The sequence below is a fragment of the Giraffa tippelskirchi genome, chromosome X, assembly GCF_054371585.1.
Source record: "Giraffa tippelskirchi isolate mGirTip1 chromosome X, T2T-mGirTip1v1.2.pri, whole genome shotgun sequence".
Lineage (NCBI taxonomy): Eukaryota > Metazoa > Chordata > Mammalia > Artiodactyla > Giraffidae > Giraffa > Giraffa tippelskirchi.
Window position 1 is genome coordinate 48890662 of NC_137289.1, and position 24706 is coordinate 48915367.

General features: G+C 40.6%; 1 protein-coding gene across 17 annotated transcripts in view; it reads left to right on the forward strand.

Annotated features, from left to right (window-relative positions):
• Window positions 1-21680: 21680 nt before the first annotated feature.
• The window catches only part of ACSL4 (acyl-CoA synthetase long chain family member 4), a 68875-nt gene continuing 65849 nt past the window's right edge, over window positions 21681-24706 (forward strand). For all 17 annotated transcript variants that reach the window (XM_081566791.1, XM_081566800.1, XM_081566802.1 and 14 more), the window contains exon 1: window positions 21681-21773. The gene's annotated coding sequence lies outside the window, so the exon portion shown is untranslated. The remainder of the gene's footprint in view (window positions 21774-24706) is intronic.

A 24706-nucleotide genomic window follows, 5' to 3' on the forward strand; every position in this document is an offset into this window, starting at 1 on the left:
TTCATGTTCATTCCATCAGTGATGTTATGCAGCCATCTCATCCTCTGACACTCTCTTCTCCTTCTGCCCTCAATATTTCTCAGCACCAGGGATTTTTCCAATGAGTTGTCTGTTCACATCAGACGACCAAAATACTGGCGCTTCAGCTTCAGCATCAGTCCTTCCAGTGAATATTCAGGGTTGATCTCCCTTAAGATTGACTGGTTTGATCTCCTTGCTGTCCAAGGGACTTTCAGGAGTCTTCTCCCCACCACAGATTGAAGGCATCAATTCTTTGGCGTTCTGCCTTCTTTATGGTCCAGCTCTCCCCATTGTATATGGCCACTGGGAATACCATAGCCTTGACTATATGGACCTTTGTCAGTAGAGTAATGTCTCTACTTTTCAACACACTGTCTAGGTTTGTCATTGCTTTCCTGCCAAGAAGCAATCGTCTTCTGATTTCATGGCTGCAGTCACTGTCCACAGTGATTTTGGAGACCAAGAAGAGAAAATCTGTCACTACTTCCACATTTTCCCCTTCTATTTGCCATGAAGTAATGGGGCTGGATGCGATGATCTTAGTTTTTTAATATTTAGTTTTAAGCCGGCTCTTTCACTCTCCTTCACCCTCATCAAGAGGCTCTTTCGTTCCTCTTTGCTTTCTGCCATTAGAGTGGTATCATCTGCACATCTGAGGTTGTTGATGTTTCTCCCGCCTATCTTGATTCTGGCTTATAACTCATCCCCTTCATGGATCACTGCCTTGTCATGGCAAAGAGCCTGCATAACTCAATGAAGCTATAAGCTATGCCACTCAGGGCCGCCCAAGGTGGACGGGTCACAGCAGAGAGTTCTGACAAAATGTGATCCACTGGAAGAGGGAATGGCAAACCATCTCAGTATGCTTGCCATGAGAACCTCATGAACTGTGGTGGTGGTGGTTTAGTCGCTAAGTTATGTCTGACTCTTTGTGACCCCATGACTGTAGCCTGCCAGGCTCCTCTGCACAAGGGATTTTCCAAGCAAGAATACTGGAGCGGTTTCGGTAGCCATTTCCTTCTCCAGGGTATCTTCCCCACCCAGGGATCAAACCTGGTCTCCTGCGTTGCTGGTGAATTCTTTACCAACTGAGCTACCAGGGAAGCTTAAAAAGAAGTTTTCAGGATACCAATATCTATAATATAATTGACCATATTATTATGGGATATTAAATGGATCTCATTTGAATCTTAGCTGTAAGACAAGGGATTAGGCTTCAAGAAATTTGTGCTAAATCTTTTGTGAGTGGTTAATATGGTCTAGAAATCTTAGTGTTCATTGACATTTTTTCTGTATTTTTTTCTGTATCTGTCACAATGCAAAGAAAGTGAATGCTTGCTATTCCACAGTAAGTAAACAGTTCAAAGAAAACGAGAAAAGGAGCAAAATAATGTTATATTTATCCAAGAGTTGCAAAAGTCTGGGTTTTCAGCAAAGTAATGGTTTGAAGATGTCTGCTTTTGTGAAAAGAAGCATTGGTCATTGAGAGAAGCAAGTGGCTCCCTGTGTGAAGTGTTTATAAAAGGATATATTTAGAGCTTACCACAAGAGATAAAAAGAAGAATCCTTGTTGACTTAAGAGACATCTGAGGAAGAGTAACTCTTGGGAATTTACAGAGGATAAGAACTATAGCCCATTAATATGACATTAGATAAGATAGCTCAAAGGACTCTCAATGGAAACTGCAGTGGAATTCCTTTAGCTGTGGGATGGGAATGATGGCTTAGGCCTGGAGAAGCAGCAGCCTTCTATGATGGAGGTATGCTTAAGAAGTGTGAGTTTTTATTAGAAGTGAGGCCTAGATAACAAGAATTATGTAACACAAATATGCCAGATTTTTCCATTTGGTGAAATGAGATCACATGTATGCTACTATCCAGATTTCATCAGCTGCAAAGCCCCACCTGCTCTCAGAGGAATTTAATCCCCTTCCAAAGACTCTCCAGTTATTTCTAGCCATCCTCTGCAGAAAGCTTTACCACATGTGCTTGTAACAATATCATTCATATTCTTATAGTCCAGCCTATCAGACAAGGCACCTCATCACTATCTCTGTTGCTGATACCCTTTGGGCAAATAGCATTGAGCTTCCAGTCCTTGAAGTATTGAGATTGGGACCCTCACCCAACTTTATATTAATTTTATCAATTTGGCCCTAAACAACAACATTTGAGCTCAGAATCACAGAAGGTCCTTCATGAAAATGTTTTTTTCAGCTTTTGGCTCTATCTTCCATATTGAGCCTTGAATCCAAAGGTCTAGCAGGAACACCAACACTCCACGTTTCCCTCTGTTCTTTGAAGCTCTCTCTCCTCTTCTGTGTGCCCAAGCAAAAACCCAACAAACAAAAACCCAACTTATCACTCCTTCGGGCAAAACCAGAAAGCCTCAATGTGCACAGAATTATGCTAATAGGTAAAGGAAGTAATAGGAGTAGGTGTCACCTGATTTGTTTCAGAAAAAGTTCTAGCACTAGCAGGAGCCTAGTCAAGATAATCTGTAACACATACAATAAAGAGGCTATGTTTCTGTTACATCCTGGGTGGAAATAGGAAAAGCATATCAAGGAAACAGTGGTATAAAGGAACCACCACTTCAGAAAGAGAATTAAACCTTTAAAGAGTGATTGACTGTCTTTGTCATTCTTTCTTATTACTCTCTTTCATTTTTTCAGGTTTAATTTCAATACTGAGTCAAACTCTTTTGTTCCCTCATCTCCTTCATCTTTAGATCCAGGAGAGGACAGAGATTAATTAGTATTCATAACTGAACAACCATTAGTTAAGATGAGTTTTCATTATGAAAAGCTATGGAAAATGATTGATGACATTAAGTTTGACAGACCTCTTTGCCTTAAGTTAATTCTACTTTATAGCCAAAGCAGAAGGCTTCTGTTCCATAATTCAGTGGAATATCTTTTCAGACAAAGCAGCCTTATTATGAGGACAATATCACACTTGAACTGTGGTTATTGAAACAGTAAGGACATGCAAGTACTACCCCCATCCTGTTTTTTGGAGCAGAGAAAGTTTTATTGCAGGGTCATTCAGGGAGAACCAATGGCTCATATTTAAAAGACCCAAACTCCAAAAGTAGCCCTGTTAAATTAGTCATATCACTGAAGATTTTCATACCATAAAAAAGAACAAATAGTTGAACAATTATCTCATGTCTTGAAATGGAAGAATTAATAGACTTGATTTGTTAGATATTATTACCCATGAGGGAGATGATGATGAACCTCACTTCAATAGGTATGTTGTGGATTGCCAGACAAAAGTGGAGAGGAAGAAAGTTCTGGAAGCTGTCGGTGAGGACTCAGAAGATTTTAAAGTTTTAAGAAAAATTCTTGCACATCAAGAGTTTCTAACAACACAGAGAAGAATCTTGAACTTGGTAAAATACTATAAGGTGTTGTTGTGCTGTTTAGACACTAAGTTGTGTCTGACTCTTTTGCGACCCCATGGGCTGTAACCCACCAGGCTCCTCTGTCCTTGGGATTTGCCAGGCAAGAATACTGGAGTGAGTTGCCATTTCCTTCTCCAGGGGATCTTTCTGACCCAGGGATTGAATCCATGTCTCCTGCATTGGCAGGTGGATTCTTTACCACTGAGCCAGCAGGGAAGCCCAATACAGAGGGTGGAACTGCTATAATGAAAAAGCAAATGATTAGATTGAGTTAGAACTGTGGTTCTCAACTGGGGAAGGTTTTGCCAGCTAGGGGAAATTTGACCATGTCTGTAGACTTTTAAAAAATAACCTTTCAAACATTAGTATATCTTTTAGTTCAGTACAGTCGTTCAGTTGTGTCTGACTCTTTGCGACCCCATGGACTGCAGCACACCAGGCCTCCCTGTCCATCACCAACTCCCAGAGTCCACGCAAACCCATGTCCATTGAGTCGGTGATGCCATCCAACCATCTCATCCTCTGTCGTCCCCTTATCCTCCTGCCCTCAATCTTTCCCAGCATCAGGGTCTTTTCAAATGAGTCAGCTCTTCACATCAAGCGGCCAAAGTATTGGAGTTTCAGCTTCAGCATCAGTCCTGCCAATGAATATTCAGGACTGATTTCTTTTAGGATGGACTGGTTGGATCTCCTTGCAGTCCAAGGGACTCTCAAGAGTCTTCTCCAATACCACAGTTCAAAAGCATCTATTCTTCGGAGCTCAGCTTTCTTTATAGTCCAACTCTCACGTCCATACATGACCACTGGAAAAACCATAGCCTTGACTAGACAGACCTTTGTTGACAAAGTAATGTCTCTGCTTTTTAATATCTGTCTAGGTTGGTCATAACTTTCCTTCCAAGGAATAAAGGTCTTTTAATTTCATGGCTGCAATCACCATCTGCAGTGATTTTGGAGCCCCAAAATATAAAGTCAGCCACTGTTTCCACTGTTTCCCCATCTATCTGCTATGAAGTGATGGGACCGGATGAAATGATCTTAGTTTTCTGAGTGTTGAGCTTTAAGCCAACTTTTTCACCCTCCTCTTTCACTTTCATCAAGAGGCTCTTTTGTTGTTCACTTTCTGCCATAAGGGTGGTGTCATCTGCATATCTGAGGTTATTGATATTTCTCCTGGCAATCTTGATTCCAGCTTGTGTTTCTTCCAGCCCAGCGTTTCTCATGATGTACTCTGCATATAAGTAAAATAAGCAGGGTGACAATATACAGCCTTGACGTACTCCTTTTCCTATTTGGAACCAGTCTGTTGTTCCATGTCCACTTCTAACTGTTGCTTCCTGACCTGCATGTAGGTTTCTCAAGAGACAGGTCAGACGGTCTGGTATTCCCATCTCTTTCAGAATTTTCCACAGTTTATTGTGATCCACACAGCCAAAGGCTTTGGCATAGTCAATAAAGCAGAAATAGATGTTCTTCTGGAACTGTCTTGCTTTTCCGATGATCCACCGGATGTTGGCAATTTGATCTCTGGTTCCTCTGCCTTTTTTAAAACCAGCTTGAACATCTGGAAGTTCATGGTTCACGTATTGTTGAAGCCTGGCTTGGAGAATTTTGAGCATTACTTTACTAGTGTGTGAGATGAGAACAATTGTGTGGTAGTTTGAGCATTCTTTGGCATTGCCTTTCTTTGGGATTGGAATGAAAAATAGGGCTAACTGTAATAGTGCTGAGCACACAAAGTCATTCTTAGAATTCAATGAGATGGCACATATGTTAACACTTAGTGCAATGTTTGAAATGTAAATTATTCAATAAAAATCAGTCATTGTCATTGACGATGTAGTGGTTGTTATTGTCATTTAGGAGATTTTAACAGATTTTGAAGGCAGAGAGACCTAGGCTTTTATTTTTGTCCTTAGTTGTTATCTAACACTTCGTTTCTGTTTCAAGAAGATACATTGTATTAATTGTCATGTCTCCTTAGCGTTCTCTAAGTGAAGGTTTCTCAGAATTTTCTCCCTTTTGATGATCTTGACAGTTTTGAGGTGTACAGGTCAGGTATTTTGTAGAATGTTCCTCAATTGTGATTTGTCCAAAATTATTCTCAAGATTAGACTGGGGTTGTGGCTTTTTAACGGGAATAACAATAGAGGTGAAGTGCCATTCTTATCACATCATATCTAAGGCTGTCAACAAGACTTACCAGAAATGGTATGGACCTAACAGAAGCAGAAGAAATTGAGAAGAGGTGGCAAGAATACACAGAAGAACTATACGAAAAAGTTCGTCATGACCCAGATAACCATGATGGTGTGATCACTCACCTAGAGGCAGACTTCCTGGAATGTGAAGTCAAGAGGGCCTTAGGAAGCATCACAACGAACGAAGCTGGTGGAGGTGATGGAATTCCAGTTGAGCTGTTTCAAATCCTAAAAGACGATGCTGTGAAAGTGCTGCACTCAATATGCCAGCAAATCTGGAAAACTCAGCAGTGGCCACAGGACTGGAAAAGGTCAGTTTTCATTCCAATCCCAAAGAAAGGCAATGCCAAAGAATGCTCAAACTACCACACAGTTGCACTCATCTCACACGCTAGTAAAACAATGCTCAAAATTCTCCAAGCCAGGCTTCAACAGTACATGAACCATGAACTTCCAAATGTTCAAGCTGGATTTAGAAAAAGCAGAGGAACCAGACGTCAAATTGCCGACATCCACTGGATCATCGAAAAAGCAAGAGAATTCCAGGAAAACATCTACTTCTGCTTCATTGACTATGCCAAAGCCTTTGACTGTGTGGATCACAACAAATTGTGGAAAATTCTGAAAGAGATGGGAATACCAGACCACCTGACCTGCCTCCTGAGAAATCTGTGTGCAGGTCAAGAAGCAACAGTTAGAAGTGGACATGGAACAACAGACTGGTTCCAAATCAGGAAAGGAGTGTGTCAGGCTATATATTGTCACCCTGCTTATTTAACTTATATATGCAGAGTACATCATGAGAAATGGTGGGCTGGATGAAGCACAAGCTGTAATCAAGATTGCTTGGAGAAATATCAATATTCTCAGATATGCAGATGACACCACCTTTATGGAAGAAAGTGAAGAAGAACTAAAGAGCCTCTTGATGAAAGTGAAAGAGGAGAGTGAAAATGTTGGCTTAAAACTCAACTTTCAGAAAACTAAGATCATGGCATCTGGTCCCATCACTTCATGGCAAATAGATGGGGAAACAATGGAAACAGTGACAGATTTTATTTTTTTGGGTTCCAAAATCACTGCAGATGGTGACTGCAGCCATGAAATTAAAAGATGCTTGCTCCTTGGAAGAAAAGCTATGGCCAACCTAGACAGCATATTAAAAAGCAGAGACATTACTTTGCCAACAAAGGTCCGTCTAGTCAAAGCTATGGTTTTCCCAGTAGTCATGTATGGATGTGAGAGTTGGACTATAAAGAAAGCTAGTGCTGAAGAATTGATGCTTTTGAACTGTGGTGTTGGAGAAGACTCTTAAGAGTCCCTTGGACTGCAGGGAGATCCAACCAGTGCATCCTAAAGGAAATCAGTCCTGAATATTCATTGGCAGGACTGATGCTGAAGCTGAAACTCCAATACTTTGGCCACATGATGTGAAGACCTGACTTATTGGAAAAGACCCTGATGCTGGGAAAGATTGAAGGTGGAAGGAGAAGGGGATGACAGAGGATGAGATGGTTGGATGGCATCACTGACTCAATGGACATGAATTTGAGCAAGCTCCAGAAGTTGGTGATGGACAGTGAGGCCTGGTGTGCTGCCGTCCATGGGGTCACAGAGTTAGGCATGACTGAGTGACTGAACTGAACTGATCAACATGACTTATCACTAGTGGTGTTAATCTTGACCACCTGTTCAAGATAGTATTTGTGAGGTTTCCCCACTGTAACATTTCCCCCCTCATCCCACCCATCTTATACTCTATCCTTTGGAAGCAAGTCACTCCCTTGTGTAGCCCTCACTTGCAAGGTGAGTAGTTACACTGCATTGCATCAAAGAGGGAGTATCTATGTAAATGATTTAGAATTTTGCACAGGAGATTTGTCTCTTCTCCCATATTGATTTATTCATTGTTCATTTACATTATTATGGACTCCTGTATATTTATTACAAACATTTAGATTTTTATAATAATCTGGGTAGAGTGCTTATGGCATCTAGGGGGCAGAGACCAGGGTTGCTGGTCCTGTATCACACAAGACAGACCTCCACAACAAAGAGTTGTCTGATCCGAAATATCAATAGCACCAAGGTTAAGAAACCCCACTTTTGAGTCCTGGATGTTCTATCCTGCTAGAGATCGCATATGGAAATACAGGTCTAAAATCATAATTGAAGTTAGTGAATAAAAGTTGTGTTTTCAGAGAACTTCATTGGAATACATAAAATGAGTGATTCTTTTGGTTTTATACAGACATAAATAAAAGACTAGTCTCTCTAGGCTGTGCTCAAAAGGAGCTGGAAAGTTAAGTCAGCTACCCAGACTATTTAAATCCAGAGGTATAGTGACTCAATAGTCCACATAGGTAGTGTGCATTGAATGAATTTACTGAATATTTACTTAGCACCAATGTATGAGTTCTGGGAATCAACAGATGCTTTGGAATGAGCCTGGAGATGGGAAAGTTAAACATGGTATAATGCACAGGACAGGCTCCTCTGTCCATGGAATTCTCTAGACCAGAATACTAGAGTGGGTAGCCTTTCCCTTCTCCGGGGATCTTCCCAACCCAGGGATCAAACTCAGGTCTCCCACATTGCAGGTGGATTCTTCACCATCTGAGACACCAGGGAAGCCCAAATAAAGAATTATTCAGCCTCAAATGCCAATAGTGCCAAGGTTGAGAAACTCTGGACTAGAAGGGAAAACAGCAATCTTTCAACTTGATCAAATTGATTTCTCACAAACAGAGAGTGGTGTAATTATCTTGGATATCTCTGTTAAAATTGTGTGTGTGTTTCACCAGCCTCTTTGTCCAGATGACTGCTGGTGCTGAAAGACATTTCAGAGCATAGGTGCATCTGAATAAAATCAAACTTCTTATGCTAGCCTATAAAACTGAAAAAAACAGGCCCTCCCCACCTTTCTGTCTTCTTTCCATGCTCTTATGCCCTTGGTTCTCTTGATCCATCCAACTGTAGAAGATGCAAGCCCCATCTGACTTTAAAACCTTTGTACGTCATAATCCTTCTGCCTGGACCACTATTGTCTGAGACTTAAGCATGGCTGGCTTTCTTTCATCATTTCCATGTCAACTCAAGCATCACCTTCTCAGTAAAGTTTTCTTTCCTTTCTTTCTTTTTTTTTAAAATATGGACCATTTTTAAAGTTTGTATTGAATTTGTTACAATATTGCTTCTGTATTATGTTTTGGTATTTTGGCCATGAGGCATGTAGGATCTTAGCTCCCTGACCATAGACTGAACCCACACCCTCTGCATTGGAAGACAAAGTCTTAAACCACTGGACCACCAGGGAAGTCCCTAGGACTCAACACTTTCACTGCCATGGGCCAGGATTTGATTCCAGGTCAGGGAACTAAGATCCCACAACCCAAACGATGTGGCTGAAAAAAAAATGGAATTATACATTATGTGACCTTTTGTGTCTGGCCTCTTTCACTTGGCATGCTGTTTTTAAGGTTCATCCATTATGTATCACATATCAGTGTTTCACTCATTTTTATGGCCAAATAATATTCCACTGTATGGTTATACTATATTTGTTTATCCATTCATAAGATGATGGACCTCTGGGGTGTTTCCACTTTTTGGGCTATAATCAATAGTGTTACTTGAACATAAGTTGTTCCTGTATTTGTTTGATTACCTGTTTCCAATTATTTAGGGTAAATGCCTAGTGGTGGAATTGCTAGATTACATGGTAATTCTATACTTATCTTTTTGAGGAACTGCTGAATTGTTTTCTACAGCTATACCACTTTGCATTCCCACTAACAGTATGGGAGAGTTCCAATTTCTCCTTTTTTGTTTTCCTTTTTTTAAAAAATAGCCTTCCTAGTGAATGTGAAGTTGTACCTCAACGGAGTTTCAATTTATATTCCCTAATGACTAATGAGGCTGAGCATCTTGTCCTGTGTTTATTGTACATTTTCCAGGCAGATTATTTCTGACTGTAGAGTATTTCTGAACTTTTACAGTTCCTTTTATATAGTGTAGAAGATAGAAAGATCAGAAGCAAACAGGAACAAGAGAACTAGTGTTATAAAATTATATTTGGCAAATACCCCAAATGTCTTTCTGGCCTCAACTCCTGAGAATATCACATTTTCCATAACACTGGAAAGTTCCCTTCTGATATCAGGTATTACCGGCCTTGAATATTTGCTGCTACAGTTAAATGACACTGCAGGAATGTTGTAAAAGTGACAGACAGGAAATATGGAAGGCATCTATAGATGGGGCAAGCTGACCATCAACTCCATGCCTCCATCGGGTAAGGAAGAGGTTGCAACCTGAAGTGGACCTTTGTAAAGTAGATTGACCACATGCAAATAATCAACAAATACATTGGAAGAGTTTGTTTTTTTCCCTTAATGAATTACATTAGGGAGCAGAAATGATCTTTCCCCTCAAAATTTCCACTTACTTTCTCAGACACATTCCACATAAATTGAATAGACCACATTTTTTTTGCTATTTTTAAAAAGGTATTCCTGATTTAAAAAAAGAAAACTGAGCAATCCAGGGCACTTTAATAAATGTGGTTATGGAAACATAACCTTTTCAATCTTATGGTTAGATCATCAAACCTCTGGCAAATTGATATGAGGTAGGCAATGTAGCAAAATAGGAAGAGCTTTGAGCCCAGTCAGGAGATCCACGTTCTGGTCTCTAGTTCTGAAACAACTAGTTTTGTAACCTTGGATAAATTAAACTCTTGAAGCCCCAGTTTCCTCATTTGTAAATAAATGAGTGATTGTACTCTAGATTAGCCTTCAAGCCCATTACAGCTCTAAAATTCTATTTGAGAAGCTCATATGTTACGCTAAATTTCAGAAGCAACACATATTCTTTTTATGTTTGCACATGTAAAAATTAAAACCGTTGCCTCAGTTCAAACCTGTATCAACAGAAGAAGTTAAAAAGGATACAGGGTGCTCGGGGCTGGTGCACCGGGATGACCCAGAGGGATGGGATGGGGAGGGAGGTGGGAGCGGGGTTCTGGAAGGGGAACACATATACACCCATGGTGGATTCATGTCAATGTATGGCAAAACAAATACAATATTGTAAAGTAAAAAAATAGATAAATAAACTAATTAAAAAAAAGTTAAAAAGGAAAATAAATAAGGCCTAGGGACACAGGCTTTCAAGTTCCAGAGCCACACTCTTCTTTGTGTACTGGCTAAATGCCTGGGTGCTTTCTACGTGTGATGATCTGTCCTCTACCCTGAGGTTTCTTAATCTACGTTTTGCAATGTGTGTCATAGATGTTTGTTTATCAAACATAACTGACTCATACAGGACATAGCACTCTTTCCTAATCAGTGGCTCAAATATTTCTCATCTCCTAAACTTTTCCAGTCTTAAATTCTGACCTGAAATGAGGATACTTTGACTTTCACTTAATTTGATGATGCATTTTATTGTTGCAGGAAGATACTGGGTTTTGAAATGTTTCCCCCCACCCCCTTCACTTGTAGGAAAACATTACAGGAAATGGTAAGGTGATTCTGTTCTGTCATCCATAGAGTCTCGTTCCAGGCACAAGACCTGGGGAACTCTGGGTCATTTCATTGCCATTGCCAGGAGAGTACAACTGGCAACTTTAGTCCCTGATGAAGATCCAGAGCTTACGATCTCTCTGGGAAGGGTTGTGTTACATTTAGGTACAGTATAGCATGAGGTTGTTTGTAATCTTGGGATTAACATAAAGCCAGAGGAAAGGAAAGGGTGAAGCTAGTCATCTTAGATGAGAAAAGCTGACGTGATCTTTGCGTTAGCATTTATTTCCAATTCGGAAGATGTTCTCACATGAAAAACTGTCCTAGATAAGATAAAGGCTCTATCAAAATTTATGATCAGAGAACTTTATCAGAAAACTGATCTGTTCTGCACTATCTTAAGACTCATTTTTCATGTATTTATTACCTCTTGGCTATTTCTTTTTTGTTCATTTACAGGTGTACATTGCATCAGTGCTTTTCTTAGTTTTCTGTATTTGGTCTTTTAGCCCTAGGTCAGCTTGTGTATTTCCCAAAAAGCAGCAGCTTCTGCAAAATGCTGGGAAACAGGGTGGAATATGGGGTGTGAAGGAGGGAAATGTGATTGAAGCTGAAAGGAACTTTTATGGTTAGTGTGTTCTGTTCAACTAAGCTATCTCTCCCTCGACTTTTTTTCTCCAGTAGAATGTTAAAATATTGTATTCCTGCCAAAGAAGTTCCTAAACTCAAATCCTACACAAAAGAAATGACCTCTCTATCCTGAACTAAGCTGTATTTATTTTGTTTGTGTCTTATTTCAAGAATCATTACATTTAATTTAATTTAAAATTACCCTTGTGATTTTACAGCAGAAAAGTACATATATTTGTTTTCCTATTGGGGTCTATCGATAAACGGGACTATCATTACAAATCATGTTTTCAATTTCTTTTTAAAATCAGAGGAAAATTGTTATGGTGATGTGAGTCAATTACCTTGAAATGTATCATTTGATTCACTAAGTCTATATCTAGGAGTTATTCTAGCAAAATAATTAGGAAGACAAATTTATGTCCAAGAATGTTCACAACAACATCATTTATACTACTGGGAAAACTTAAAAACCAACATAAATGTCTGGCAAAAAAGAGGTAACTAGTTAAATAAATTATGATTCTCATATGCTAGAATAGTATGCAATCCTAAACATTATTTTTAAATAATTTTTAGCAAATGGGGAGAGCTCATGTTACATGTCAAGTGAGAAAAGCACACAGTATCCAATTTTGGAAGAAATATGCATAAGACAAAACTGATGAAAATATATCAAAATATTAACAGTGGTTCTCCCAGGGCAGTAGAATTAAATAATATTCTTCATACATTTTTGGTGTTTTCTATATTTTCTATGATGAATAGTCATTACTTTCATAGAAAAATACAAACAGCTACCAAACATTTTAATGAAAGCCAATTAAACAACAATGAGACGGCATTACCTATCAGATTGGCAAGATTTTTAAAGCTTGATAATATTCAATGTTTTCAAGAATATAAGGAAAATGTTACTCTTATACACTCTAGGTAGGAGTATTAATTCATCTGGCCCTTTTGAAAGACAATTTGACAGTATCTTTTATTTATTTATTTATTTATGTTTTAAATTTGTTTATTTTAGTTGGGGGCTAATTACTTTACAATATTGTAGTAGTTTTTGCCATACATTGGCATGAATCAGCCATGGGTTTACATGTATTCCCCATCCTGAACCCCCCTCCCACCTCCCTCCCCATCCCATCTCTCTGGGTCATCCCATTGCCCCAGCCCTGAGCATTTGTCTCATGCATCGAACCTGGAATGGTGTTCTGTTTCACATATGATAATATACATGTTTCAATGCTATTCTCTCATAACGTCCCACCCTCACCTTCTCCCTCAGAGTCCATAAGACTGTTCTATGCATCTGTGTCTCTTATTCTGTCTTGCATATAGGGTTATCGTTGCTGCTGCTGCTAAGTCGCTTCAGTCATGTCCGACTCTGTGCGACCCCATAGACGGCAGCCCACCAGGCTCCGCCATCCCTGGGATTCTCCAGGCAAGAATACTGGAGTGGGTTGCCATTTCCTTCTCCATCTTTCAAATTTCATATATATGCATTAGTATACTGTATTGGTGTTTTTCTTTCTGGCTTACTTCACTCTGTATAATGGGCTCCAGTTTCATCCATCTCAATAGAACTGATTCAAATGTATTCTTTTTAATGGCTGAGTAATATTCCATTGTGTATATGTACCACAGCTTCCTTATCCATTCATCTGCTGATGGACATCTAGGTTGCTTCCATGTCCTGGCTATTGTAAACAGTGCTGCGATGAACACTGGGGTACACGTTTGACAGTATCTTTTAAAATTTAGAATGCGCGTGCTCTTTGACTCAGCGTCATTTCCACTTATAGGGCTCCACTGTAGAGATGCTTGGACAAATACACAAAGCTATATGCATTGGGATATTAATTGGTATATTGTGAAAAATTAGAGAAAAATCCTGACTGTACATCAGTAGGGCTTTGGCTAACACATTATGGTACATCCATACTATGGAATACCGTGTAACAGTGGAAAAAAGATGAGGTGTAATTATTTAGATATCTATCTACATACAAATATAGACATGGGATAATGTTTGTGATGTATGATTAAATGCATAAAGGCAATCTGTAGAGCAATATGCATAATCTCGTTTTGAAAAAATAAGTATATGAATGTATCTGTGCACAACAAACATTTGGAATGATATATACCAGATTATTCATAGTTATCTCAGAGATTCTGTTACTTCATACACTTCTGTTTGAACCAAAGAAGTGAACATGCACTTCATTTGTAAAAAAAATGATAATAATAAAGAGACAATCAGTGGAAAATGAGGCTTTTTGTGTGAAAATCTGATGTATTAATAGCCTTTCAGGAATGTATTACAGTGGTATACAGCTACTAAGAGTTTGGCCACCTTAACCTAGGGCCTAATCTGTACCATGGCTCAGTAAAGAGACTGAATAGTCTCAGGGAAGGAATTGATTCATAAACTTATCTAGGTTGCCATACCTGAATTTTGCCCAGTGGCAACAAAATCACATTTGTTGAATTCTTTCATAAATACCACTGAAGTGAGTTTGCAGAGAGTTGAGGTTAGCCAGTGATGTTGAAATCTGCCTGAATAGGTGGATTAGATACATATCAGAGCTAAAAATGACTCTTCTAACCTATAAGTTAAATATTTAAAAAAAATTCTATGTGTTCACCTTCAAGGTATTTGCTTTAAATGTCCCTTCATAGAAGGGATTTTCCCTGGGTTTAATATAGAAGTAGGATATTCCCAAACGAGACTTTGTTTCTCTTCTAGATAGGTTTATGTGATAATGAGATGGACATTGGAAATTTTACTTATTCAATCATATGTACATTTCCTCTGGAATAATAATAGTATCCACCTCATAGGCTCATTGGGAAGGTAAAATGAAATAACACATGCAGTGTTTGTGGCAGTGCCTGGTACATACTAGATACTCAATAGCTGGTGGCCATCATTATCCAACCACTTACTAAAGCTTTTCCATTTGAATAATAATTACTTGGCCTGAACCAGGTGCTATATATGGTCCGAGTGAAGGAGAATATTTTCTTATAGTATTTTAGTTTAAAGAAGAATTGCTTTGAATGGAAGTTTGCCAGTTTAAGCAGATGAATATCTAGGTATAATGATGGGGCTTGTCCATTTCATAGAAAGCATTAGCAAAGGCACATTTATAGGATTGAAAAGAATGGAGGCTGGCTTGTAGGTCAGAGAGTGATTTAGTGAATGAAAGTGAAGGTGGTGGTTGTAGACCACTTCAAAAGGGATTTAGCCCTTGGCTTTGAAGAAAAATCACTCAATAAGTAGGAGAATCTGGAGAAAGACTGGTGGAGTATAATGGAAGGGTATGAGTTTTGGTCCTAGCTTTTTTTCAAATCTGTAAAATGAGGAGGTCAAAGTTGGTAACGAATAGCCCCATTTTCTATATGTTTGCCATAACTTGAGTTCAGTTCAGTCACTCAGTAGTGCCCGACTCTTTGTGACCCCATGGACTGCAGCACACCAGGCCTCCCTGTCCATCACCAATTCCCAGAGCTTGCTCAAACTCATGTCCATAGCTTCAGTGATGCCATCGAACTATCTCATCTTCTGTCATCCCCTTCTCCTCCCACCTTCAATCTTTCCCAGCATCAGGGTCTATTTCCAATGAGTCAGTTCTTCACATCACGTGGCCAAAGTATTGGAGTTTCAGCTTCAGCATCAGTCCTGCCAATGAATATTCAGGACTGATTTCCTTTAGGATGCACTGGTTGGATCTCCCTGCAGTCCAAGGGACTCTCAAGAGTCTTCTCCAACACCACAGTTCAAAAGCATCAATTCTTCGGTGCTCAGCTTTCTTTATAGTCCAACTCTCACATCCATACATGACTACTGGAAAAACCATAGCTTTGACTAGACAGATCTTTGTCGGCAAAGTAATATCTCTGCTTTTTAATATGCTGTCTAGGTTGGTCATAGCTTTTCTTCCAAGGAGCAAGCATCTTTTAATTTCGTGGCTGCAGTCACCATCTACAGTGATTTTGGAGCCCAACAAAATAAAGTCTGTCACTGTTTCCATTGTTTCTCCATTTATTTGCCATGAAGTGATGGGACCAGATGCCATGATTCTAGTTTTCTGAAAGTTGAGTTTTAAGCCAACATTTTCACTCTCCTCTTTCAATTTCATCAAGAGGCTCCTTAATTCTCTGCTTTCTTCCATAAAGGTGGTGTCATCTGCATATCTGAGGATATTGATATTTCTCCTGGCAATCTTGATTCCAGCTTATGCTTCATCCAGTCCAGAGTTTCTTATGATGTACTCTGCATAGAAGTTAAATAAGCAGGGTGACAATATACAGCCTTGACATACTCCTTTCCTGATTTGGAACCAGTCTGTTGTTCCATGTCCACTTCTAACTGTTGCTTCTTGACCTGCACACAGATTTCTCAGGAGGCAGGTCAGGTGGTCTGGTATTCCCATCTCTTTCAGAATTTTCCACACTTTGTTGTGATCCAGACAGTCAAAGGCTTTGGCATAGTCAACAATGCAGAAGTAGATGTTTTTCTGGAACTCTCTTGCTTTTTCAATGATCCAACGGATGTTGGCAATTTGATCTCTGGTTCCTCTGCCTTTTCTAAATTCAGCTTGAACATCTGGAAATTCATGGTTCACGTACTGTTGAAGCCTGGCTTGGAGAATTTTGAGCATTGCTTTACTAGTGTGTGAGATGAGTACAGTTGTGCAGTAGTCTGAATATTCTTTGGCATCGCCTTTCTTTGGGATTGGAATAAAAACTGACCTTTTCCAGTCTTGTGGCCACTGCTGAGTTTTCCAAATTTGCTGACATATTGAATGCAGCACTTTCACAGCATCATCTTTTAGGATTTGAAATAGCTCAACTGGAATTCCATCACCTCCACTAGCTTTGTTTGTAGTGATGCTTCCTAAGGCCCTCTTGACTTTGCATTCCAGGATGTCTGGCTCTAGGTGAGTGATCACACCATCGTGATTATCTGGGTCATGAAGATCTTTTTTGTATAGTTCTTCTGTGTATTCTTGCCACCTCTTCTCAATATCTTCTGCTTCTTTTAGGTCCATATCATTTCTGTCCTTTATTGTGCCCATCTTTGCATGAAATTTTCCCTTGGTATCTCTAATTTTCTTGATTGCCATGGTTTCTTGCTTCTTGGTTTATGCTTGCCATAAACCAGACATTTTATGAGCATGATTTCATTTAGCCCTCCCTCAGAAAAGCCTGTGGTACCATAATGAATCTGGTATCATTATTATCCTTGACTTACAGATGAGCAGGCTGAAGTTCAGAACAGGTTATGTAACTTGTCTAGGGGGTCCAAGTCCAAAGCCCATAGTATTTCTCTCCTGCTCCTCTGACTCTATGTGACCTCCTGACTCCAGTAGTCAATGATTCCCAGTAAAGGGGATTAAAAAACAAACAAACAACATTTGTTTAGTTATTTTTGCGTGTACTGGTCTTCATTGCTACATGGACTTTTCTCTAGTGAGTTGGGGTGGGGGGTGGCTACTCTTCTTTGTGGTGCACAGGCTTCTCATTGCAGTGGCTTCTCTTGTTGCAGCTCCTGAGCTCTAGAGCACTGACTATAGTTGTGGCACATGGGCTTTAATTGCTGTGTGGCATGTGAGATCCTGCAGGACCAGAGATCAAAACTGTTTCTCCTGCATTGGCAGGCAGATTATTTACCACTGAGCCACCAGGGAATCCCCGAGTAAGGGAAAACCTGGACTCATCTTTTAAGAATGGGTAAAGAAATCAAATCTTCTTGCATGTGAAAAAGAAAGGAAAATAAAGATTTAAAGTGAGTTAAGATATTGATGATCTTTTGTACATACTGCTATATTCAAAATGGATAACCAACAAGGACCTATTGTATAGCACACAGAACTCTACTCAGTGTTATGTGGCAGCCTAAACGGGAGGAGGGTTTAGGGGAGAATGGATACATGTATATGTATGGCTGAGTCCCTACACTGTTTACCTGAAATGACCACAATATTGTTAATTGGCTATACCCCAATACAAAATGAAAAGTTTAAACTTTGAAGAAGCAAATAAAATAAAAAGGAAAATTCTAAAAAAAGAAAAAGATATTGATGACCTTTCCCTCTAACATTACTAAGCTAGAATCACTACAGAAAATGGGCAAACTATACAAAAGGTAACTTTTTGCAGATTTGAGGACTACCACTGCACATTCAATTTGCCTCTGCCCTTATGGATAAACATGAATATTTTGCTCCTTTTTTCTTTCTTTTTAGGAAGGTTGCAAAAGCAATTTGCGAGGATACTGCAGAGGATTTTATCTAGAGGGGATAGAATTTGTTTTTAAGAAGACAGAGTTAATGAGAGACATGGAAGTCAAATTTCATTAAAACACTGCTCAGGTTTGATTTGGACTGCACAATCTTTACAGATGAATTTGGGAAGAATTGGGTCTTTACTGAGTTTGCCCATCCAGATGAGTTCAATATCTTTCCATTTGTTTTGCCTTTTCAATTAGTTTAAAAGCCACTGGAATGTACTAAAGTGAGAAGAAATTGTGGTCCGAAAAGATAAAAGAGTCGTTTCTCAAAAAATGACATTAAATCTAGCTACGATGGCTATGGTCATTTTCGAAAGGATTACCTTAGGTTATGATTTATGTTCACAGTTAGATCAGCTTCTGTCTAGGTTTCTGATTTCACCAGTTGTTTCAGACACGCCATTGAAGACAATGTTTGGCTTGGTTATTGGGTCTAAAAAAAAATAAGGTCTCATGAATGACAAAACATAACATCACTTGGCTATGCAAATATTATTATAAAGTCCTGCTGCTTGTAGTGAGACCAAAAAGGAAATTATTATTTTACAAACATGTGAAGTATGTTTAACATGCAAAGGCTTGTTACACAGTCAATGAAGAACAGTTGTTTTCTGCCCTTCCATAAATAACTAATGCCAAGAGCAGCCTGGCTATCTGTTTCAGCTTCTTGTTACAGGAGAGTAAAATGGGCAAGTTCTAAATATCAGTACCTGCTAACAGAGCTGTCCTCGTAAGTTCTGTTTGCCTTCAGTTTAATTTCCATGCTTTCAGTGCTTTTTATGTTGTATGTTGAATCTGTCAATTGCACTGTACATTTTCCTAACTTTTCTCCATGTTCATATGTTTCTCTCTTCTGTTTCTAATTGGACTGGTTGTCCTGGGTAAAACTTATTACCTAGGAAGCCTGATGTAGTGCAAGCACCCTGGTCTGGGACTCATAATTGTGATGGGAATTCCATACTCTGCTACTGGTTAGTTGTATGTCTAGACAAGTCATTTAACATGCATGTCTTTCTCTATCTGTAAAATAGGGATAATAATCCCATGTCTTCCAAACTAGTAAACAATGATGCAAATGTTCTCTCTAAAATGTCAGACAGGTGGCTTGGGGGATGTTTTGCTCCTGGGTAGTACACTTCTAGAGGGTTTCTGATGACAAGAAATCAAGCAAAGTTTATTTTGACCTTGAAAAAGTGAAAAAAGAGCAGCTAGAAACAGCGTGGATACACTTGGTTTCCTTTTTGGAGATACTTCTATCCCCTTCGTCCTGAGTGTGGTTAACTAGAGAGGAAAAGGTGAGAAATGGCAGATGATAAAGGTAGCCAGAACTGTTAACATGAATGAATGCTGCTGCTACTGCTGCTAAGTCGCTTCAGTCGTGTCCGACTCTGTGCGACCCCATAGACGGCAGCCCACCAGGCTCCGCCATCCCTGGGATTCTCCAGGCAAGAATACTGGAGTGGGTTGCCATTTCCTTCTCCAGTGCATGAACGGGAAAAGTGAAAGTGAAGTTGCTCAGTCGTGTCCGACTCTTAGCGACCCCGTGGACTGTAGCCTACCCGGCTCCTCTGTCCATGGGATTTTCCAGGCAAGAGTACTGGAGTGGGGTGCCATTGCCTTCTCCGAACAGGAATGAACAGCATGTGATAAAGATCTTGAAAATTCAACTACTTTCTTGGTCTGATAAATATCTCTATATCTGTATTTACAGACATGCTTACACATAGGTATGTACATGCACAGATTCATACATACAAACAAAAACTGATAGCTTCAGACTCTTTCGTTTACACCTTCTAAAGCTGGAGGAATTTTAGCAACCTACGGCTGACTCAGGGTTCAGAAAAAATTACCCAATGAAAAATTCTGGGCTAAATGCCTGCTAGTAAAGGAAATTGACAAAAGTATATACTTTCATTAAGAGTTTTTTTTTTTTTCCATTTTGGTCTGATTTATGTGGTCTACTGGGTCTGTTCTCTGTGTTTCCATTCCATCACTAGACACTAAGTTTGTTGAGGGCAGGGATGATAATTTGCTTGATTTCGTTTGTGTTTACTATACTTGACAGTCCTCTGTACACTGTTGGTGCCCAGTAAATTTTGTAGCTGACAAATGATTACTTATTTCTGGTATTACAACAAGATCTCATAAATAAACATGACAATTAAATTTGTTGTTTGAAGTCCTGAACTTTCTAGGTCAGTCTTGAAAAAAGTTATATGACTGCCATAGCAGTATTCATAGGCATATTATATGTAAGTGGGTGGGCCTGTTGAAAATTGGATGAGTAATCCAACTTCAAAGAAGTAACATAAAAAGGCTGCAGCTCTCAGCTCTCCAATTGCGGGCTTCCAACCACCTATAGTGTCACCTGAGATGCTTATTAAAGATTGAAATTTCTCAGTCCCACTCAGATCCAGGTATCCATATTTTAACAAGCACCTCAGAGGATTCAGATGCATACTAAAGTCTAAGAACAACTCTAGCCTGTAATCTGAGTTGGCCACACACACACACACACACACACACACACGTTGTTACCTCCCATAATTATATGGGAAAATGAAAAACAGTGAAATTACATGTCCATTCCTAGCAAGAAAAGGAAGCCAGTCCTCCATTAAACATCAGGGAACTGGAAGAATACTGGCATTTTCTTTCTTTGGGTGATATATTCTTGGCAGTTTGTCGTGGCTTATTTACAATTACGGTCTCTTTTGAAGCCCCGAGACAGTTCGCCAGCATTTTATTTTTAACAGCAGTTTCTTGAATCTCTTGGGAAGATTATTTGTAGGACTGGCTCAGAAGCAACGATTATGGCCAGTAAGATGTCACACTGCTGCGGTGACATTTCCTTATCGGTTGTGAGCTCTTTTTGCCACGACACCATCGTAGAAACACAAGGCATAAAGTGAAAATCCTGCATTCTTGTGATATTTCATAAGTGGGGGTGGCTATATGGGGTCTTAACGCAGTGAGAGGCGCGATAAAGGGGGAAGAGAGGCGTTAGGTGGGGCTTGGAGAGGCAGGATGTCTTAGGCAAAGAACGTTAAGATCTCTCTCTAGAGTAGTGAAGTCGGAAGATGAGTATCTTGAAAGGGCAGCTGGAATACGACCCGAGGGGAACTTTCATTCTGGGATGGAGTCCTGGGAAAGCGAGCGCAGGTGCGGGCGTGGGCCCATGGGGTAGCTCGCGGAAATCAGATAAAGCGCTGGAACCTGCCGAAAACACGCTCCATCACCCGGCGGCGGGTGCGGGAGCTGGAACCTAAGGCAAGCCCGCGGGGAGCCGCTAGCCAACTCGGTTCCCCCACACCTCCCCCCGGCCCCCGCGTTCTAACGGCCCGCGCCGCCCCTCCTTTTCGGCTGACGTCGGGGTGAGCGGAGGCGGGAGCGTGGGTGGGCTGAGCGGGCCGTCGCCCGCGATTCGGCCGGCTGTGCCACACCACCGCGCGCCCCCGCTCCGCCCGCCCCTCCGGGCGCGTCTTTTCCGGGCCCGCGCGGCGCTGCGCCTCGCCCCGCCTCCGTTGGCCCTCCGGGTGCGCGCGCGCTGCTGCGGCTTTTTCTCCGGCCTCCGCGGCGCGCCCCTCCTCGTCCCAGCGCTAGCGGGCACGCGGCTCCTTTCCGCCAGCTTCTAGAGTGCCGAGCGCCCGCCGGCTGCGAACACGCCACAGGCAGCACCTCGGGTAAGCAGCCGTAACCGGCGAGGCTCCGGCCCCGGCACCCCTACCCCGTTGCTATGGCCCGGGCCCCCCGCTCTGGCCGCGCCACCGTCCCACACCTGAGCCCGGAGGTCGTGCAGGGGGTTGGGGGGGACGTTCCTGTTCTCGAAATCCGTTCGCTTTCTTCTAGAGCCTGGGCGATTTACCCGCCCGCCTCCTCCGGGGCCGGAAGATTTCCCGAGATGCCAGTATCAAATCCTTTGCCGAGGTGTGGGGTCTTTGAGACCCTGGTCTGCCTCTTCATGCCGCTCACCGCCGCCCCCCCGCCCCCACCGAGGGCCAAAAGCTCTTCCTGATCGGGGTGCTAGGCTTTGCCTTGACCTTTTCCCAATGAGCACACCAGGGACTCGCCAGACCTCCAAACGACCTTTAGGACGCCCCCGGACCTCAACTCCATTTTGTCCGTTTCGAGTCGCTCTATATCTGAGAGCTTGGGACTCTTTCTGGCTCTAGAAGCATCCGCCCTTCGAATTTGAAGGATGCCCTAGCTTCCAATATCCTCTTAGCTTCCTATCTTTAGGTAGGTTAGAAAACGACTGGTTTCTAGCAGAAGCATGCTCTTATTTTTTCCTGCCCTACCTATCTCCATCCCTGCCCTCCGTGGGTGCTGTATATTTAGCATCAGCTTTATTCACTTCCTCTTCCTCTCATTCGAGTGCCCTACAGAAAGAACTGTGGTCGATGTCTATAGCACAGAGAAAAATCGAGGAGAATATGATTCACTCCCTAACCCCCATTAAGGGGTTACATATTTTAAATAAGACGTCATTTCTCTTCTTCACTCCAGCATCTCCTCTTTCAAAGGCATTTTTTTCCCACCCTCTTGAAATGACTTTGCTCTAATCGTTCTTTTCACGTTAAAAGAATCAATCATCGCTCTGAGAAACAACGGGCGAAATGGCATTTAAATGAGTCCCTCTGAAAAAGTAAGCAGTCTGCTCTATTGGTTAATGGTTTAATCGACGCCTCAGTTAGCTCATTTACAAAATTGAGGATGTTTAACGAAGGTTCCTTCTAGTATTTTGATTTTAAGACCTGTGAATTCATGCTTAGTATTGTAACGTGTTGCAGCGTAAGGGAGATTTAACCTGATGAAATCCACGTTTCCCAGTAGTTGCTTGTCACATTAGGTTTTCTTTTATATTACTTCTAACAAATCCTTTTAATTGCTCTTGATGCATGAGTTTGTAAGCAGAGATCCAATGACTACTGTCAATGAGCATATGAGTTAGGATTTGCATAGTGTGAGGCCTCTTCCTTGAATTGTAAAATAGCTCATCTTTTAAATTGAAAAGAAGTGTGAAACACCTAAAACTCCTGTAAGAATTAACACCCTCTCTGCCATTTTGGCAGAGGATGAAACACTGAACTGTTACTCTTCTCCCAACGTAGAATAAAGTACCTTATTGTTCTGATAGAAGTAATTTGACACCTAAAAATCCACAGAAGGTGTAATGCAACAATGAACATCTTGAATAAATTCAATTTTTCCCCCTAAAGCCCCGATTTTAAAAATAAGTGATTCAGGCTTGCCCAGTTCCGTGGGAAGAGAAATGAATTGGGACTCTGGAGAGGCTGACGTGCAGTTCCAGTGCTAGCTAAATGTATAACCTTGAACAAGTCACTTTACCTCACTTCATTTTTGCATCTGTAAAAGGGTCTTGATGTTGTCAGAATAATCTGCATAAGTCCCCTAATTTGACAATATATATCTATCACAGTTTGCGTTAAGGCTGTGCCGTAAATCATTAGTTAAGTCCTTAGTTATTTAGAACGTTTTTCTCAAAGATCTGTTTATACTAGTTCCAATCTGTATATGCATAATTCTTAATTCATCTATATCAAATGAATTACTCTATGTGAAAGTCTATATATTGGGAAGCATTCTACAAAAGTCAGGTATTGTTCACTTCTGCTTGAAAGTGAAGGGTGTGCATACCACACTTTATTATTCTTTAAAGGTTCAAGGCTTTTAAGAAATTTGTATGGGAATGTATACAGACTGCCTTGTAACTAATTGGCTAGGCAACTTGAAAAGAATATGCAAGCATCTCATTCATTCATTCATTTGTTCCTTCATTCAACTTATCTCATTCCTCCATCTGTCATTTATTTTGTGCCAGGCCTCTAGGGTATGATGGTTGAGAAGACAATCGTTTCCCTCCAAGGTTTAAATTTATAGTCCAGGATGGAGGCGATAGTGGCGAGGGTTGTGGAGAGATAGTTTTGTGTGTCAGTTTATTTTTATTAACAACAGTCAAATCAGGGATATAAAATCCTGGGGAAGTTAACGCTCCACAGGGGAGGAGGAGATAATTGTGTTAATTGTAGCCTGTAGACTCTCTTCTTGGTGTTCCTTTTTTTTTTTTTTCCTTTCCATTCCTTGACTTTCAATTACTGAGAGTTTAGCAAAAATGAAAGGTTTGTTTTTTCACTCCTGCTGTTGACTGGTTTTGTATATTCCTTTTATTTGTTTCTCTTTTTGCTGTTTAAGATAGTTGTACATTCTCATACAATTGTGAAAAACAATACCGTTTAATTTTCTTAGTGGTACATCTGGCATAACTAGCATAATATCACAAGGAGATTGAAGTAGGTACAATCCATCCACCTGATTCAGAGATCTCCAGTTTTACATACACTCACTTGCGTGTGTGTACTTAGTTCTGTGGGCTTCTCTATAGGCAATATATAGTGGTAAAGAATCTGCCTGCCAATGCAGGAGACATGGGTTTGATCCCTGGGTCAGGAAGATCCTCTGGAGAAGGAAATAGCAACCCACTCCAGTATCCTTGCCTGGAAAATCCCATGGACAGAGGAGCCTGGCCAGCTACAGTCCATGGGGTTGCAAAAGAGTTGGGTACAACCTAGCGACTAAACAACAACAACTTGGCTCT